Raw genomic sequence first — 21,583 nt, forward strand, 5'->3', positions numbered from 1 at the left:
CCTAGGTTTTTTACCCGATTGGAACCAAACCACTGCAGTAATATTTTGTGGACTCTCTAGTTCAATAATTATCAAAAAAAATGTTGAATTTTGTACTTTGGCTAGCGTTAAAGGGGTAATTTAGAAAAGGGGTGTGGCCAAACATACCCCAAAGCCTATAAAACCTAAACGAAAACTCAAAACTTTATGAAACTCAGTGAAATCATGTAACAGGTGACTCTTAACAAGCATGCAAAGTTTCATGGAGATCAGACCATAGGTGGCGCTATAACAGTAGAAAAGGTCTCAAAACACAAGATTTATATGGTAAATGGCCACAAATTGTTTGAAAATGCTCATATATTCACTCAAAAACACTACATCTTCATATCATTTGATGAATCTCCTCATTCTGAACAACTTTGCCTCGGGGACCAATGTTGTCAATAAAGCTGTTAATTAAATATTCAAGATTATTTTAAAAAGTTACTTTGGCATACTACTGATAGGATTTAAGATGAAAATCAATAAAACCACTGAAGTACAATTCTCTAGACTCTGAAGGTCAATAATTATCAAAAACATGTTGAACAATTGCATTTGGACAACTATAAACCAGTAATTTTATAATATGTTATTTGCATATTGTACACAAAGGCCTATTAATACAAACAGAAAGCCCACAAATTATCAAAACTGTGTAAAATAATGCATAATTTCATTCTAAACGAGCATGCCATATTTAAGAGATATTGGGCAAAAAACACTAAGAGTTAAAAGGATTAACACATTGATGTATGAGAAATTGCCATTTATAACCACTAGATGGCAGCGGAAGACCACTAATGGGCTCATTCAGCTAACTTAAACTGTACAGTTGAAAGGATGTAATGCCTAAACAATACAAAAAACACTCTTACAACATTTCAAATCTCATTGAGTTAAAGTTTTCCATTTTGTTCATTCAGACATATCAGTTTTTAAAATTTTACCACATTATGATTACAGTGAAACCTGAAAATGACATCTAAAATCTTAAAAACGAGTTTAATCATTTAATTTCAGTGTGTGTGTCTGTCTGTTAGCCTATTCTCCATTTTGGATGTGTTTAACGGCCATCCATATATGTCCAGGTTGGCTCTGACCACCTAAGATCCCTTAAGTGCTTGAACCCCGTAAATGCTGCTTGCAGCTTTAATTATTATTAGGGGTTCAAGCACGCAGTGCTGAAACCCTATTGTAATTGTTAGGATTTTTATTATTATTATTATTCTTCCGCCCTAGAACTGAACGTGCAGCCCAAACCGTAAGGCCTAGAGAGCTGAAATTTGGACAGATCGTAGAGCTCATTTTGGGGAGAACTTATCAAAGTCTCAGCCCAATCGGCCATACGGGGGCGCTACAGCGCAAAAAACTAAAATTTTGGACATTTTTGGCCGTGAATCGTAAACCGTTAGCCGTAGACTCAAAAACAAGGCATCGTTGCAATCCTTGGGTTAGCCCGAACAAAAGTGCACAACTACATTTTTTGCTCTACGACGCACCGTTTTCTCGCAAAATCGAGCTATATCCGAAACCTACTTTTGCGAACTAGTCTTAGGATTTTTAACCAATCGGAATCAAACCACTTCAGAAATATTCCCTGGACACTCAATATCAATAATTATCAAAAAAAAGTTGAAATTTCAATTCTTACGCGAAACAGTACACCAAAAAGCGTCTATGCTAACGTTAGCCAAATGCTATTTTATCTATAACTCTTGAACGGAATGAGATATCTTCACCAAACTTGGTACACATATGTATGAGCTCAATCTTTGGTCAAACAAAAAAAATTGCGCATCTCTGCCACTTGGGGGCGCAATAAGATAGAAAAAACACATAAATGGCTATAACTAGGCAACCGTTGGCTCGATCGACTTGAAAATTGGTATGCAGTGTCTTGGTCTGAAGGGGCACAAGTACCTATGAGGACATTTGCATATCTCAAAAAAACATGTCCGCCATTGGCCAAACAATTTTAAGCACCCATTTGAAAGGGTTAACGGAGGTTGTTCGGAACGAAACTCGCTGGGTACGTTCGACTCATGAACCTTAAGGTCTGTAAGAATTTTGAAAGAAATCGGCCACTAGTTGGCGCTAACGAGTTTTATGGCTCTGTAATCACGTGGTGTTTCACATATCAACGCAATATGCATATCATTTGATAGATATCCTCATAATGCACAACTTTGCCTCAAGAACCATTGCTGTCAATCAAATCGTTCAATTGTTATTCACAAATATGTTAAAAACCTACTTTTGCGAACTAGTCCTAGGTTTTTTGCCCGATCGGAACCAAACCACTGCAGTAATATTCTGTGGACTCTCTAGATCAATAATTATTAAAAAAATGTTGAATTTTGTCCTTTGGTTAGCTGTAAAGGGATAATTTAGAAAAAGGGGTGTGGCCAAACATACCCCAAAGCCTATAAAACCTAAACGAAAACTCAAAACTTTATGAAACTAGGTGAGAACATGTAACAGGTGACTCTTAACAAGCATGCAACGTTTCATGGAGATCGGACCATAGGTGGCGCTATAACAGTAGAAAAGGTCTCAAAACACAAGATTTATATGGTAAATGGCCTCAAATTGTTTGAAAATGCTCATATATTCACTCAAAAACACTAGATCTTCATATCATATGACAGATCTCCTCATTCTGAACAACTTTGCCTCTGGGACCAATGTTGTCAATAAAGTTGTTAATTAAATATTCAAGATTATTTTAAAAAGATACTTTGGCAAACTAGTGATAGGGTATAAGATAAAAATCAATAAAACCATTGAAGTACAATTCTCTAGACTCTGAAGGTCAATAATTATCAAAAACATGTTGAACAATTGCATTTAGACAACTGTAAACCAGTCATTTTATAATATGTTATTTGCATAGTGTACACAAAGGCCTATTAATACAAACAGAAATCCCAGAAATGATCAAAACTGTGTAAAATAATGCATGATTTCATTCTAAACAAGCATGCAAAATTTAAGAGAGATTGGGCAAAAAAAAAAAAAATAACAACACTATAACAGTTATGTTTAGAAACATAGTGTTGTTTTAGTAAATGCAATTTATAACCACTAGATGGCAGCGGAAGACCACTAATGGGCTCATTCAGTTAAAATGAACAGTACTGTAGAAAGGATTCATGAATTCATGCCAAAACATTAATAAATTAACTGTTATAACATGTTAAATCTTATTGAATCAATGTTTTCCATTTTGTTCATACAGACACATCATTTTTTACAATTTTGCCACATTGTAATTACAGTGAAACCTGAATGACATCTAAACTCTTAAAAACTAGTTTAATCATTTAAACTAGTTTCAGTGTGTGTGTGTCTGTCTTTTGGATGTGTTTAAATGTCATCCATACATCCTGGTTGGCAGAGACCATCCCAGAGGCACAAAGGCCTATTAATACAAACAGAAATCCCACAAATTATCAAAACTGTGTAAAGTAATGCATAATTTCATTCTAAACAAGCATGCAAAATTTAAGAGAGATAGGGCAAAAAAAACCAACAACAACACTTTAACAGTTATGTTTAAAAACACAGTGTTGTTTGAGTAAATGCAATTTATAACCACTAGATGGCACTGGAAGACCACTAATGGGCTCATTCAGCTAGTACTGTTTTTATTTATTCATGCCAAAACATTAATAAATTAACTGTTATAACATTTTAAATCTCATTGAATTGATGTTTTCCATTTTGTTCATACAGATGTATCAGTTTTAACAATTTTGCCACATTATGATTACAGTTTAATCTGAAAATGACATTTAAACTCTAAAAAAGAGAAGACTTGCAATAAGTTTATTGTCACCTATCACTAATTTCAAATACCTATATATGCAACAAAATGTTTGTGCATGTATATGTGTATCTTTGTGTGTCTTTGTGTGTGTGTGTGTGTGTGTGTGTGTGTGTGTGCATATGCTTATAGAGTATACATATATTAGTCTAATCATTTGCTTTCAGTGTGTGTGTCTGTTAGCCTGTTCTCCATTTTGGATGTGTTTAACTGTCATCCAAACATCCAGGTTGGCTCTGACCACCTCAGAGGCCTTAATGTGCTTGAACCCCGGTAAAATGCTGCTTGCAGCTTTAATTAGGGGTTCAAGCACGCAGTGCTGAAACCCTATTGTAATTGTTAAGATTTTTATTAGGGGTTCAAGCACGCAGTGCTGAAACCCTATTGTATTTGTTAGGATTTTTATTATTATTAGGGGTTCAAGCACGCAGTGCTGAAACCCTCTTGTAATTGTTAGGATTTTTATTATTATTATTATTCTTCCGCCCTAGAACTGAACGTGCAGCCCAAACCGTAAGGCCTAGAGAGCTGAAATTTGGACAGATCGTAGAGCTCATTTTGGGGAGAACTTATCAAAGTCTTAGCCCAATCGGCCTAACGGGGGCGCTACAGCCCAAAAAACTAAAATTTTGGACATTTTTGGCCGCAGATCGTAAACCGTTTGCCGTAGACTCAAAAACAAGGCATCGTTGCAATCCTTGGGTTAGCCCGAACAAAAGTGTACAGCTGCATTTTTTGCTCTACGACGCACCGTTTTCTCGCAAAATCGAGCTATATCCGAAACCTACTTTTGCGAACTAGTCTTAGGATTTTTAACCAATTGGAATCAAACCACTTCAGAAATATTCCCTGGACACTCAATATCAATAATTATCAAAAAAAAAATGAAATTTCAATTCTTACGCGAAACAGTACACCAAAAAGCGTCTATGCTAAAGTTAGCCAAATGCTATTTTAGCTATAACTCTTGAACGGAATGAGATATCTTCACCAAACTTGATACACATATGTATGAGCTCAATCTTTGGTCATACAAAAAAAATTGCGCATCTCTGCCACTTGGGGGCGCTATAAGATCGAAAAAACACTTAAATGGCTATAACTAGGCAACCGTTGGCTCGATCGACTTGAAAATTGGTATGCAGTGTCTTGGTCTGAAGGGGCACAAGTACCTATGAGGACATTTGCATATCTCAAAAAAACATGGCCGCCATTGGCCAAACAATTTTAAGCACCTATTTGAAAGGGTTAACGGATGTTGATCGGAACAAAACTCGCTGGGTATGTTCAACTCATGAACCTTAAGGTCTGTAAGAATTTTGAAAGAAATCGGCCACTAGTTGGCGCTAACGAGTTTTATGGCTCTGTAATCACGTGGTGTTTCACATATCAACGAAATATGCATATCATTTGATAGATCTCCTCATAATGCACAACTTTGCCTCAAGAACCATTGCTGTCAATCAAATTGTTCAAATGTTATTCACAAATATGTTAAAAACCTACTTTTACGAACTAGTCCTAGGTTTTTTGTCCGATCGGAACCAAACCACTGCAGTAATATTCTGTGGACTCTCTAGATCAATAATTATCAAAAAAATGTTGAATTTTGTCCTTTGGTTAGCTGTAAAGGGGTAATTTAGTAAAAGGGGTGTGGCCAAACATACCCCAAAGCCTATAAAACCTAAACGAAAACTCAAAACTTTATGAAACTTCGTGGAATCATGTATCAGGTGACTCTTAACAAGCATGCAAAGTTTCATGGAGATCGGATCATAGGTGGCGCTATAACAGTTGAAAAAGCCTCAAAAACAAACATTTTCAATAGAAAATGATCACAATTTGTAGGACATGTTCATACATTCACACAAACACTAGATCTTCATATCATATGATAGATCTCCTCTTTGTGAACAACTTTGCCTCAAGGAGCGAAGATGTCAATCAAATCGTTCAATTGTTATTCACAAATATGTTAAAAACTTACTTTTGCGAACTAGTCCCAGATTTTTTACCCGATCGAAACCAAACCACTGCAGTAATTTTCTCTGGACTCTCTAGATCAATAATTATCAAAAAAATGTTGAATTTTGTCCTTTGGTTAGCTTTAACTGGCTAAATTAGAAAAGGGGCGTGACCAAAATACCCAAAAGCATATAAAACCTAAACGAAAACTCAAAACTTTATGAAACTTGGTGAAAACATGTAACAGGTGACTCTTAACAAGCATGCAAATTTTCATGGAGATCGGACCACAGGTGGCGCTATGACAGTAGAAAAGGTCTCAAAACATAAGATTGATATGGTAAATGGCCTCAAATTGTCTGAAAATGCTCATATATATCACATAAACACTAGATCTTCATATCATATGATAGATCTCCTCATTCTGAACAACTTTTGGGACCAATGTTGTCAATAAAGCTGTTAATTAAATATTGAAGATTATTTAAAAAAGTTACTTTGGCAAAGTAGTCCAAGGCTTTAAGCTGAAAATCAATAAAACCACTGAAGTACAATTCTCTAGACTCTGAAGGTCAATAATAATGAAAAACATGTTGAAAAATTGCATTTGGACAACTATAAACCAGTGATTGTATAATATGTTCTTTTCACAGTGTACACAAAGGCCTATTTATACAAACAGAAAGCCCACAAACTATCAAAACTGTGTAAAATAAAGCCTAATTTCATTCTAAACAAGCATGCAAAATTTAAGAGAGATTGGGCAAAAAACTTTACACTATAACAGTTATGTTTAAAAACAGTGTTGTTTGAGTAAATGCAACCACTAGATGGCAGCGGAAGACCACTAATGGGCTCATTCAGCAAATTGAAACAGTACTTTTGAGAAGATTTATGAATTCATGCCTAAACAATAATAAAAAAAAAACACTGTTACAACATTTTAAATCTCACTGAGTTAAAGTTTTCCATTTTGTTCATACAGACTTACCAGTTTTAAAAATTTTGCCACATTATGATTACAGTGAAACCTAAAAATGACATCCAAACTCTTAAAACTAGTTTAATCATTTAATTTCAGTGCGTGTGTCTGTCTGTCAGCCTATTCTCTGTTTTGGATGTGTTTAACTGTCATCCATACATCCAGGTTGGCTCAGACCACCTCAGAGGCCTTAATGTGCTTGAACCCCGTAAATGCTGCTTGCAGCTTTAATTATTATTATTATTATTATTCTTCCGCCTTAAAACTGAACGTGCAGCCCAAACCGTAAGGCCTAGAGAGCTGAAAATTGGTCAGATGGTAGTAGTCTTGCTCGCTACTCAGATACAAAGAACCGGCCCAATCGGCCTAACGGGGGCGCTACAGCGCAAAAAACAAAAATTTTGGACAATTTTGGCCGTAAAGTGTAAACCGTTAGCCATAGACTCAAAAACATGGCATTGTTGCAATCCTTGGGTTAGCCCGAACAAAAGTGTACGGCGCCTTTTTGGGGTCTACGACGCACCGTTTTCTCGCAAAATCGAGCTAAATCCGAAACCTACTTTTGCGAACTAGTCCTAGGATTTTCAACCAATCAGAACCAAACCACTTCATAAATATTCCCTGGACACTCAATATCAATAATTATCAAAAAAAAGTTGAAATTTCAATTCTTACGCGAAACAGTACACCAAAAAGCGTCTATGCTAACGTTAGGCAAATGCTATTTTAACTATAACTCTTGAACGGAATGAGATATCTTCACCAAACTCGGTATACATATGTATAAGCTCAATCTTTGGTCAAATCAAAAAAATTGCGCATCTCTGCCACTTGGGGGCGCTATAAGATAGAAAAAACACATAAATTGCTATAACTAGGCAACCGTTGGCTCGATCGACTTGAAAATCGGTATGCAGTGTCTTGGTCTGAAGGGGCACAAGTACCTATGAGGACATTTGCATATCTCAAAAAACATGGCCGCCATTGGCCAAACAAATTTAAGCACCTATTTGAAAGGGTTAACGGATGTTGATCGGAACGAAACTCGCTGAATACGTTCGACTCATGAATCTTAAGGTCTGTAAGAATTTTGAAAGAAATCGGCCACTAGTTGGCGCTAACGAGTTTATTGGCTCTGTAATCACGTGGTGTTTCACTTATCAACACAAAACGCATATCATTTGATAGATCTCCTCATAATGCACAACTTTGCCTCAAGAACCATTGCTGTCAATCAAATCGTTCAATTGCAATTCACAAATATGTCAAAAAGCTACTTTTGCGAACTAGTCCTAGGTTTTATTCCCGATCGGAACCAAACCACTGCAGTAATATTCTGTGGACTCTCTAGATCAATAATTATCAAAAAAATGTTGAATTTTGTACTTTGGTTAGCTTTAAATGGGTAATTTAGAAAAGGGGTGTGGCCAAACATACCCCAAAGCCTATAAAACCTAAACGAAAACTCAAAACTTTATGAAACTCGGTGAAAACATTTAACACGTGACTCTTAACAAGCATGCAAACTTTCATGGAGATCGGACCATAGGTGGCGCTATAACAGTTGAAAAAGCCTCAAAAACACACATTTTCAATGGAAAATGATCACAATTTGTAGGACATGTTCATACATTCACACAAACACTAGATCTTCATATCATATGATAGATCTCCTCTTTGTGAACAACTTTGCCTCAAGGAGCGAAGATGTCAATCAAATCGTTCAATTGCAATTCACAAATATGTCAAAAAGCTACTTTTGCGAACTAGTCCCAGGTTTTTTACCCGATCGAAACCAAACCACTGCAGTAATTTTCTCTGGACTCTCTAGATCAATAATTATCAAAAAAAATTTGAATTTTGTCCTTTGGTTAGCTATAACTGGCTAAATTAGAAAAGGGGCGTGACCAAAATACCCAAAAGCATATAAAACCTAAACGGAAACTCAAAACTTTATGAAACTTGGTGAAAACATGTAACAGCTGACCCTTAACAACCATGCAAATTTTCATGGAGATCGGACCATAGGTGGCGCTATAACAGTAGAAAAGATCTCAAAACATAAGATTTACATGGTAAATGGCCTCAAATTGTTTGAAAATGCTCATATATATTCACATAAACACTAGATCTTCATATCATTTGATAGATCTCCTCATTCTGAACAACTTCTGGGACCAATGTTGTCAATAAAGCTGTTAATTAAATATTCAAGATTATTTAAAAAAGTTACTTTGGCAAAGTAGTCCAAGGCTTTAAGCTGAAAATTAAATCAATAAAACCACTGAAGTACAATTCTCTAGACTCTGAAGGTCAATAATTATCAAAAACATGTTGAACAATTTTATTTGGACAACTATAAACCAGTAATTTTATAATATGTTCTTTTCATAGTGTACACAAAGGCCTATTAATACAAACAGAAAGCCCACAAATTATCAAAACTGTGTAAAATAATGCCTAATTTCATTCTAAACAAGCATGCAAAATTTAAGAGAGATTGGGCAAAAAACACAACACTATAACAGTTATGTTTAAAAAAAGTGTTGTTTGAGTAAATGCAATTTATAACCACTAGATGGCAGCGGAAGACCACTAATGGGCTCATTCAGCAAATTGAAACAGTACTTTTGAGAAGATTTATGAATTCATGCCCAAACAATAATAAAAAAACACTGTTGCAACGTTTTAAATCTCACTGTTAAAGTTTTCAATTTTCTTCATACAGACTTATCAGTTTTTAAAATTTTGCCACATTATGATTACAGTGAAACCTGAAAATGACATCCAAACTCTTAAAAACTAGTTTAATCATTTAATTTCAGTGCGTGTGTCTGTCTGTCAGCCTATTCTCCAGTTTGGATGTGTTTAACTGTCATCCGTACATCCAGGTTGGCTCAGACCACCTCAGAAGCCTTAATGTGCTTGAACCCCGGTAAAATGCTGCTTGCAGCTTTAATTAGGGGTTCAAGCACGCAGTGCTGAAACCCTATTGTATTTGTTAGGATTTTTATTATTATTATTATTATTATTATTATTATTATTATTATTAGGGGTTCAAGCACGCAGTGCTGAAACCCTATTGTATCTGTTAGGATTTTTTTTATTATTATTATTATTTTTCTCCGCTAAAACTGATCGTGCAGACCAAACCGTAAGGCCTAGAGAACTGAAACTTGGCCAGAAGGTAGAGCTCCCCGAGGGGACATTCTGACAAAGTCTCAGCTTAATTGGCCTATGGGGGGCGCTACAGTGATCAAAAATGCGTTAGTGCTAATAACTCCTAAACCGCTTATCATAGAGCCAAAAATTTTACATTTCCGGAATCCGTGGGTCATGCGAAATTAAAAACGGTCACTCTGATTTTGGGTCTAGGAGGCCTCGTTTTTTCGCAAATTTGACGTATGTCCAAAACCTACTTTTGCGAACTAGTCCTAGGTTTTTCGCCCAATCTGAACCAAACCACTGCAGAAATGTTCTCTGGCCAGAGAATATCAATAATTATCAAAAAAAAGTTGAAATTTCGACTCGCTGTCGTAATGGGATAACAAAACGTTCGAAAGTCGAGGAGCAATTTTACGCAACAGGCTATAACTCGTGAAAGAAATAAGATATCTTAACCAAACTTGCTACACATTTGTAAGACCTAAAACTTTGGTCAAATAAAAAAAATTGCACACCTCTGCCACTTGGGGGCGCTATAAAAAGAAAAAACACATAAATGGCTATAACTAGGCTACCGTTGGCTCGATCGACCTAAAAATTGGTATGCAGTGTCTTTGTTTGAAGGGGCACAAGTACCTATGAGGATATTTGCATATCTCAAAAAACATGGCCGCCATTGGCCAAACAATTTTAAGCACCTATTTGAAAGGGTTAACGGATGTTGATCGGAACGAAACTCGCTGGGTGCGTTCGACTCATGAACCTTAAGGTCTGTAAGAATTTTGAAAGAAATCGGCCACTAGTTGGCGCTAACGAGTTTATTGGCTCTGTAATCACGTGGTGTTTCACTTATCAACACAATATGCATATCATTTGATAGATCTCCTCATAATGCACAACTTTGCCTCAAGAACCATTGCTGTCAATCAAATCGTTCAAATGTTATTCACAAATATGTTAAAAACCTACTTTTACGAACTAGTCCTAGGTTTTTTGTCCAATCGGAACCAAACCACTGCAGTAATATTCTGTGGACTCTCTAGATCAATAATTATCAAAATAATGTTGAATTTTGTCCTTTGGTTAGCTGTAAAGGGGTAATTTAGTAAAAGGGCTGTGGCCAAACATACCCCAAAGCCTATAAAACCTAAACGAAAACTCAAAACTTTATGAAACTTTGTGGAATCATGTATCAGGTGACTCTTAACAAACATGCAAAGTTTCATGGAGATCAGACCATAGGTGGCGCTATAACAGTTGAAAAAGCCTCAAAAACACACATTTTCAATAGAAAATGATCACAATTTGTAGGACATGTTCATACATTAACACAAACACTAGATCTTCATATCATATGATAGATCTCCTCTTTGTGAACAACTTTGCCTCAAGGAGCGAAGATGTCAATCAAATCGTTCAATTGTTATTCACAAATATGTTAAAAACTTACTTTTATGAACTAGTCCCAGATTTTTTACCCGATCTAAACCAAACCACTGCAGTAATTTTCTCTGGACTCTCTAGATCAATAATTATCAAAAAAATGTTGAATTTTGTCCTTTGGTTAACTTTAACTGGCTAAATTAGAAAAGGGGCGTGACCAAAATACCCAAAAGCATATAAAACCTAAACGAACAACGTTTCCTCATTCTGAACAACTTTTGGGACCAATGTTGTCAATAAAGCTGTTCATTAAATATTCAAGATTATTTTAAAAAGTTACTTTGGCAAAGTAGTCCAAGGCTTTAAGCTGAAAATCAATAAAACCACTGAAGTACAATTCTCTAGACTCTGAAGGTCAATAATTATCCAAAACATGTTGAACAATTGCATTTGGACAACTATAAACCAGTGATTGTATAATATGTTCTTTTCACAGTGTACACAAAGGCCTATTAATACAAACAGAAAGCCCACAGATTATCAAAACTGTGTAAAATAATGCCTAATTTCATTCTAAACAAGCATACAAAATTTAAGAGAGATTGTGCAAAAAACATAACACTATAACAGTTATATTTAAAAACAGTGTTGTTTGAGTAAATGCAATTTATAACCACTAGATGGCAGCGGAAAACCACTAATGGGCTCATTCAGAAAATGTAAACAGTACTTTTGAAAAGATTTATGAATTCATGCCTAAACAATAAAAAAAACACTGTCACAACATTTTAAATCTCACTGAGTTAAAGTTTTCCATTTTGTTCATACAGACTTATCAGCTTTTAAAATTTTGCCACATTATGATTACAGTGAAACCTGAAAATGACATCCAAACTCTTAAAAACTAGTTTAATCATTTAATTTCAGTACGTGTGTCTGTCTGTCAGCCTATTCTCCGATTTGGATGTGTTTAACTGTCATCCATACATCCAGGTTGGCTCAGACCACCTCAGAGGCCTTAATGTGCTTGAACCCCGTAAATGCTGCTTGCAGCTTTAATTATTATTATTATTCTCCACTCAAACTGTTCGTGCAGCCCAAACCGTAAGGCCTAGAAAGCTGAAATTTGGTCAGAATGTAGTAGTCCGGCCTTCTTGTCAGATACCGAGTCTCGACCCAATCGGCCTAACGGGGGCGCTACAGCGCAAAAAACTAAAATTTTTGACATTTTTGGCCGTAAATCGTAAACCGTTAGCCGTAGTCTCAAAAACATGGCATTGTTGCAATCCTTGGGTTAGCCCGAACAAAAGTGTATGGCGCCTTTTTGGGGTCTACGACGCACCGTTTTCTCGCAAAATCGAGCTATATCCGAAACCTACTTTTGCGAACTAGTCCTAGGATTTTCAACCAATCAGAACCAAACCACTTCATAAATATTCCCTGGACACTCAATATCAATAATTATCAAAAAAAAGTTGAAATTTCAATTCTTACGCGAAACAGTACGCCAAAAAGCGTCTAAGCTAACGTTAGCCAAATGCTATTTTGACTATAACTCTTGAACGGAATGAGATATCTTCACCAAACTCGGTACACATATGTACGAGCTCAATCTTTGGTCAAATCAAAAAAATTGCGCATCTCTGCCACTTGGGGGCGCTATAAGATAGAAAAAACTCATAAATGGCTATAACTAGGCAACCGTTGGCTCGATCGACTTGAAAATCGGTATGCAGTGTCTTGGTCTGAAGGGGCACAAGTACCTATGAGGACATTTGCATATCTCAAAAAACATGGCCGCCATTGGCCAAACAATTTTAAGTCCCTATTTGAAAGGGTTAACGGATGTTGATCGGAACGAAACTCGCTGGGTACGTTCGACTCATGAACCTTAAGGTCTGTAAGAATTTTGAAAGAAATCGGCCACTAGTTGGCGCTAACGAGTTTTATGGCTCTGTAATCACGTGGTGTTTCACATATCAACACAATATGCATATCATTTGATAGATCTCCTCGTAATGCACAACTTTGCCTCAAGAACCATTGCTGTCAATCAAATCGTTCAATTGTTATTCACAAATATGTTAAAAACCTACTTTTGCGAACTAGTCCTAGGTTTTTTGCCCGATCGGAACCAAACCACTGCAGTAATATTCTGTGGACTCTCTAGATCAATAATTATTAAAAAAATGTTGAATTTTGTCCTTTGGTTAGCTGTAACGGGTTAATTTAGAAAAAGGGGTGTGGCCAAACATACCCCAAAGCCTATAAAACCTAAAGGAAAACTCAAAACTTTATGAAACTCGGTGAAATCATGTAACTGGTGACTCTTAACAAGCATGCAAAGTTTCATGGAGATCAGACCATAAGTGGCGCTATAACAGTAGAAAAGGTCTCAAAACACAAGATTTATATGGTAAATGGCCTCAAATTGTTTGAAAATGTTCATATATTCACTCAAAAACACTAAATCTTCATATCATATGATACATCTCCTCATTCTGAACAACTTTGCCTCTGGGACCAATGTTGTCAATAAAGCTGTTAATTAAATATTCAAGATTATTTAAAAAAGTTACTTTGGCATACTTGTGATAGGGTTTAAGATGAAAATCAATAAAACCACTGAAGTACAATTCTCTAGACTCTGAAGGTCAATAATTATCAAAAACATGTTGAACAATTGCATTTGGACAACTATAAACCAGTAATTTTATAATATGTTATTTGCATAGTGTACACAAAGGCCTATTAATACAAACAGAAAGCCCACAAATTATCAAAAGTGTGTAAAATAATGCATAATTTCATTCTAAACAAGCATGCAAAATTTAAGAGAGATAGGGCAAAAAAAAAATAACAACACTATAACAGTTATGTTTAAAAACACAGTGTTGTTTGAGTAAATGCAATTTATAACCACTAGATGGCAGCAGAAGACCACTAATGGGCTCATTCAGCTAAGTTGAACAGCACTGTTTTCATGAATTCTTGCCAAAACATTAATAAATTAACTCTTATAACATTTTAAATCTTACTGAATCAATGTTTTTCATTTTGTTCATAGAGACACATCATTGTTTTACAATTTTGCCACATTGTGATTACAATGAAACCTGAATGACAACTAAACTCTTAAAAACTAGTTTAATCATTTAATTTCAGTGTGTGTGTGTGTGTCTGTCTTTTGGATGTGTTTAGATGTCATCCATACATCCTGGTTGGCCTAGACCACCCCAGAGAAACAAAGGCCTATTAATACAAACAGAAATCCCACAAATTATCAAAACTGTGTAAAGTAATGCATAATATCATTCTAAACAAGCATGCAAAATTTAAGAGAGATAGGGCAAAAAAAACAAAAACAACACTTTAACAGTTCTGTTTAAAAACACAGTGTTGTTTGAGTAAATGCAATTTATAACCACTAGATGGAAGCGGAAGACCACTAATGGGCTCATTCAGCTAGTACTGTTTTTATGAATTCATGCCAAAACATTAATAAATTAACTGTTATAACATTTTAAATCTCATTGAATTGATGTTTTCCATTTTGTTCATACAGATGTATCAGATTTAACAATTTTGCCACATTATGATTACAGTTTAACCTGAAAATGACATCTAAACTCTAAAAAAGAGAAGACTTGCAATAAGTTTATTGTCACCTATAACTTATTTCAAATACCTATATCTGCAACAAAATGTTTGTGCATGTATATGTGTATCTTTGTGTGTCTTTGTGTGTGTGTGTGTGTGTGTGTGTGCATATGCTTATAGAGTATACATATATTAGTCTAATCATTTACTTTCAGTGTGTGTGTCTGTCTGTTAGCCTGTTCTCCATTTTGGATGTGTTTAACTGTCATCCATGCATCCAGGTTGGCTCTGACCACCTCAGAGGCCTTAATGTGCTTGAACCCCGGTAAAATGCTGCTTGCAGCTTTAATTATTAGGGGTTCAAGCACGCAGTGCTAAAACCCTATTGTATTTGTTAGGATTTTTATTATTAGGGGTTCAAGCACGCAGTGCTGAAACCCTATTGTAATTGTTAAGATTTTTAGGGGTTCAAGCACGCAGTGCTGAAACCCTATTGTATTTGTTAGGATTTTTAGGGGTTCAAGCACGCAGTGCTGAAACCCTATTGTAATTGTTAGGATTTTTAGGGGTTCAAGCACGCAGTGCTGAAACCCTATTGTATTTGTTAGGATTTTTAGGGGTTCAAGCACGCAGTGCTGAAACCCTATTGTATTTGTTAGGATTTTTATTATTATTATTATTATTAGGGGTTCAAGCACGCAGTGCTGAAACCCTATTGTATTTGTTAGGATTTTTATTATTATTATTATTATTATTATTATTATTCTCCACTCAAACTGTTCGTGCAGCCCAAACCGTAAGGCCTAGAAAGCTGAAATTTGGTCAGATTGTAGTAGTCCGGCCTTCTTGTCAGATACCGAGTCTCGACCCAATCGGCCTAACGGGGGCGCTACAGCGCAAAAAACTAAATTTTTTGACTTTTTTGGCCGTAAATCGTAAACCCTTAGCCGTAGACTCAAAAACATGGCATTGTTGCAATCCTTGGGTTAGCCCGAACAAAAGTGCACGGCGCCTTTTTGGGGTCTACGACGCACCGTTTTCTCGCAAAATCGAGCTATATCCGAAACCTACTTTTGCGAACTAGTCCTAGGATTTTCAACCAATCAGAACCAAACCACTTCATAAATATTCCCTGGACACTCAATATCAATAATTATCAAAAAAAAGTTGAAATTTCAATTCATACGCGAAACAGTACACCAAAAAGCGTCTATGCTAACGTTAGCCAAATGCTATTTTGACTATAACTCTTGAACGGAATGAAATATCTTCACCAAACTCGGTATACATATGTATGAGCTCAATCTTTGGTCAAATGAAAAAAATTGCGCATCTCTGCCACTTGGGGGCGCAATAAGATTTAAAAAACACATAAATGGCTATAACTAGGCACCCGTTGGCTCGATCGACTTGAAAATTGGTATGCAGTGTCTTGGTCTGAAGGGGCACAAGTACCTATGAGGACATTTGCATATCTCAAAAAACATGGCCGCCATTGGCCAAACAAATTTAAGCACCTATTTGAAAGGGTTAACGGATGTTGATCGGAACGAAACTCGCTGGGTACGTTCGACTCATGAACCTCAAGGTCTGTAAGAATTTTGAAAGAAAACGGCCACTAGTTGGCGCTAACAAGTTTTATGGCTCTGTAATCACGTGGTGTTTCACATATCAACACAATATGCATATCATTTGATAGATCTCCTCATAATGCACAACTTTGCCTCAAGAACCATTGCTGTCAATCAAATCGTTCAATTGTTATTCACAAATATGTTAAAAACCTACTTTTGCGAACTAGTCCTAGGTTTTTTGTCCGATCGGAACCAAACCACTGCAGTAATATTCTGTGGACTCTGTAGATCAATAATTATTAAAAAAATGTTGAATTTTGTCCTTTGGTTAGCTGTAAGGGGGTAATATAGAAAAAGGGGTGTGGCCAAACATACCCCAAAGCCTATAAAACCTAAACGAAAACTCAAAACTTTATGAAACTCAGTGAAATCATGTAACAGGTGACTCTTAACAAGCATGCAAAGTTTCATGGAGATCAGACCATAGGTGGCGCTATAACAGTAGAAAAGGTCTCAAAACACAAGATTTATATGGTAAATGGCCTCAAATTGTTTGAAAATGCTCATATATTCACTCAAAAGCACTAGATCTTCATATCATATGATAGATCTCCTCATTCTGAAAAACTTTGCCTCTGGGACCAATGTTGTCAATAAAGCTGTTAATTAAATATTCAACATTATTTTAAAAAGTTACTTTGGCATACTTGTGATAGGATTTAAGATGAAAATCAATAAAACCACTGAAGTACAATTCTCTAGAATCTGAAGGTCAATAATTATCAAAAACATGTTGAACAATTGCATTTGGACAACTATAAACCAGTGATTGTATAATATGTTATTTGCATAGTGTACACAAAGGCCTATTTATACAAACAGAAAGCCCACAAATTATCAAAACTGTGTAAAATAATGCATGATTTCATTCTAAACAAGCATGCAAAATTTAAGAGAGATTGGGCAAAAAAAAATTACAACACTATAACAGTTATGTTTTAAAACACAGTGTTGTTTGAGTAAATGCAATTTATAACCACTAGATGGCAGCGGAAGACCACTAATGGGCTCATTCAGCTAGTTAAACAGTACTGTTTTCATGAATTCATGCCAAAACATTAATACATTAACTGTTATAACATTTTAAATCTCATTGAATTGATGTTTTCCATTTTGTTTATACAGATGTATCCGTTTTTACAATTTTGCCACATTATGATTACAGTTTAACCTGAAAATGACATCTAAACTCTGAAAAAGAGAAGACTTCCAATAATTTTATGTCACCTATCACTTATTTCAAATACCTATATCTGCAACAAAATGTTTGTGCATGTATATGTGTGTCTTTGTGTGTGTGTGTGTGTGTGCATATGCTTATAGAGTATACATATATTAGTCTAATCATTTACTTTCAGTGTGTGTGTCTGTCTGTTAACCTGTTCTCCATTTTGGATGTGTTTAAATGTCATCCAAACATCCAGGTTGGCTCTGACCACCTCAGATGCCTTAAATGCTTGAACCCCGGTAAAATGCTGCTTGCAGCTTTAATTATTATTATTATTATTATTCTTCTGCCCTAAAACTGAACGTGCAGCCCAAACCGTAAGGCCTAGAGAGCTGAAATTTGGACAGATCGTAGAGCTCAATTTGGGGAGAACTTATCAAAGTCTCAGCCCAATCGGCCTAACGGGGGCGCTACAGCGCAAAAAGCAAAAATTTTGGACATTTTTGGCCGTAAATCGTATACCGTTAGCCGTAGACTCAAAAACATGGCATTGTTGCAATCCTTGGGTTAGCCCGAACAAAAGTGCACGGCGCCTTTTTGGGGTCTACGACGCACCGTTTTCTCGCAAAATCGAGCTATATCCGAAACCTACTTTTGCGAACTAGTCCTAGGATTTTCAACCAATCAGAACCAAACCACTTCATAAATATTCCCTGGACACTCAATATCAATAATTATCAAAAAAAAGTTGAAATTTCAATTCTTACGCGAAACAGTATGCCAAAAAGCGTCTATGCTAACGTTAGCCAAATGCTATTTTGACTATAACTCATGAACGAAATGAGATATCTTCACCAAACTCGGTATACATATGTATAAGCTCAATCTTTGGTCAAATCAAAAAAATTGCGCATCTCTGCCACTTGGGGGCGCTATAAGATAGAAAAAACACATAAATTGCTATAACTAGGCAACCGTTGGCTCGATCGACTTGAAAACCGGTATGCAGTGTCTTGGTCTGAAGGGGCACAAGTACCTATGAGGACATTTGCATATCTCAAAAAACATGGCCGCCATTGGCCAAACAAATTTAAGCACCTATTTGAAAGGGTTAACGGATGTTGATCAGAACGAAACTCGCTGGGTACGTTCGACTCATGAACCTTAAGGTCTGTAAGAATTTTGAAAGAAATCGGCCACTAGTTGGCGCTAACGAGTTTTATGGCTCTGTAATCACGTGGTGTTTCACATATCAACACAATATGCATACCATTTGATAGATCTCCTCGTAATGCACAACTTTGCCTCAAGAACCATTGCTGTCAATCAAATCGTTCAATTGTTATTCACAAATATGTTAAAAACCTACTTTTGCGAACTAGTCCTAGGTTTTTTTGCCCGATCGGAACCAAACCACTGCAGTAATATTCTGTGGACTCTCTAGATCAATAATTATTAAAAAAAATGTTGAATTTTGTCCTTTGGTTAGCTGTAACGGGGTAATTTAGAAAAAGGGGTGTGGCCAAACATACCCCAAAGCCTATAAAACCTAAAGGAAAACTCAAAACTTTATGAAACTCAGTGAAATCATGTAACAGGTGACTCTTAACAAGCATGCAAAGTTTTATGGAGATCAGACCATAGGTGGCGCTATAACAGTAGAAAAGGTCTCAAAACAAAAGATTTATATGGTAAATGGCCTCAAATTGTTTGAAAATGTTCATATATTCACTCAAAAACACTAAATCTTCATATCATATGATAAATCTCCTCATTCTGAACAACTTTGCCTCTGGGACCAACGTTGTCTATAAAGCTGTTAATTAAATATTCAAGATTATTTTAAAAAGTTACTTTGGCATACTAGTGATAGGGTTTCAGATGAAAATCAATAAAACCACTGAAGTGCAATTCTCTAGACTCTGAAGGTCAATAATTATCAAAAACATGATGAACAATTGCATTTGGACAACTGTAAACCAGTGATTTTATAATATGTTATTTGCATAGTGTACACAAAGGCCTATTAATACAAACAGAAAGCCAACAAATTATCAAAACTGTGTAAAATAATGCATGATTTCTTTCTAAACAGGCATGCAAAATTTAAGAGAGATTGGGCAAAACAATAACACTATAACATTTATGTTTAAAAACACAGTGTTGTTGTACTAAATGCAATTTATAACCACTAGATGGCAGAGGAATTTTGCCACATTGTGATTACAGTGAAACCTGAATGACATCTAAACGCTTAAAAACTAGTTTAATCATTTAATTCATGTCAAAACATTAATAAATTAACTGTTATAACATTTTAAATCTCATTGATTTGATGTTTTCAATTTTGTTCATACAGATGTATCAGTTTTTCCAATTTTGCCACATTATGATTACAGTTTAACCTGAAAATGACATCTAAACTCCAAAAAAAGAGAAGACTTGCAATAACTTTATTGTCACCTATCACTTATGTCAAATACCTATATCTGCAACAAAATGTGTGTGCATGTAAATGTGTGTCTTTGTCTTTGTGTGTGTGTGTGTGTGTGTGTGTGCACGTTTATATAGAATTAATATATTAGTCTAATCATTTGCTTTCAGTGTGTGTGTCTGTCTGTTAGCCTTTTGTCCATTTTGGATGTGTTTAAATGTAATCCAAACATCCAGGTTGGCTCTGACCACCTCAGAGGCCTTAATGTGCTTGAACCCCGGTAAAATGCTGCTTGCAGCTTTAATTAGGGGTTCAAGCACGCAGTGCTGAAACCCTATTGTAATTGTTAGGATTTTTATTATTATTATTATTATTATTATTATTCTTCTGCCCTAGAACTGAACGTGCAGCCCAAACCGTAAGGCCTAGAGAGCTGAAATTTGGACAGATCGTAGAGCTCAATTTGGGGAGAACTTATCAAAGTCTCAGCCCAATCGGCCTAACGGGGGCGCTACAGCGCAAAAAGCAAAAATTTTGGACATTTTTGGCCGTAAATCGTATACCGTTAGCCGTAGACTCAAAAACATGGCATTTTTGCAATCCTTGGGTTAGCCCGAACAAAAGTGTACGGCGCCTTTTTGGGGTCTACGACGCACCGTTTTCTCGCAAAATCGAGCTATATCCGAAACCTACTTTTGCGAACTAGTCCTAGGATTTTCAACCAATCAGAACCAAACCACTTCATAAATATTCCCTGGACACTCAATATCAATAATTATCAAAAAAAAGTTGAAATTTCAATTCTTACGCGAAACAGTACGCCAAAAAACGTCTATGCTAACGTTAGCCAAATGCTCTTTTGACTATAACTCTTGTACGGAATGAGATATCTTCACCAAACTCGGTATACATATGTATGAGCTCAATCTTTGGTCAAATCAAAAAAATTGCGCATCTCTGCCACTTGGGGGCGCTGTAAGATAGAAAAAACACATAAATGGCTATAACTAGGCAACCGTTGGCTCGATCGACTTGAAAATTGGTATGCAGTGTCTTGGTCTGAAGGGGCACATGTACCTATGAGGACATTTGCATATCTCAAAAAACATGGCCGCCATTTGCCAAACAAATTTAATCACCTATTTGAAAGGGTTAACGGATGTTGATCGGAATGAAACTCACTGGGTACGTTCGACTCATGAACCTTAAGGTCTGTAAGAATTTTGAAAGAAATCGGCCACTAGTTGGCGCTAACGAGTTTTATGGCTCTGTAATCACGTGGTGTTTCACATATCAACACAATATGCATATCATTTGATAGATCTCCTCATAATGCACAACTTTGCCTCAAGAACCATTGCTGTCAATCAAATCGTTCAATTGTTATTCACAAATATGTTAA

The 21,583-nt window shown here is 35.9% G+C and overlaps 1 long non-coding RNA gene across 1 annotated transcript; it reads left to right on the forward strand.

Annotated features, from left to right (window-relative positions):
• The first annotated feature begins 119 nt into the window (after nt 1-119).
• On the forward strand, nt 120-18,592 carry LOC127976060 (uncharacterized). Its single transcript, XR_008157724.1, has 3 exons — nt 120-282; nt 13,738-13,998; nt 17,291-18,592. It is a non-coding gene; the product is annotated as an uncharacterized LOC127976060 (long non-coding RNA).
• Nucleotides 18,593-21,583: the final 2,991 nt, after the last annotated feature.

The sequence above is a fragment of the Carassius gibelio genome, chromosome B17, assembly GCF_023724105.1.
Source record: "Carassius gibelio isolate Cgi1373 ecotype wild population from Czech Republic chromosome B17, carGib1.2-hapl.c, whole genome shotgun sequence".
Taxonomy (NCBI): domain Eukaryota; kingdom Metazoa; phylum Chordata; class Actinopteri; order Cypriniformes; family Cyprinidae; genus Carassius; species Carassius gibelio.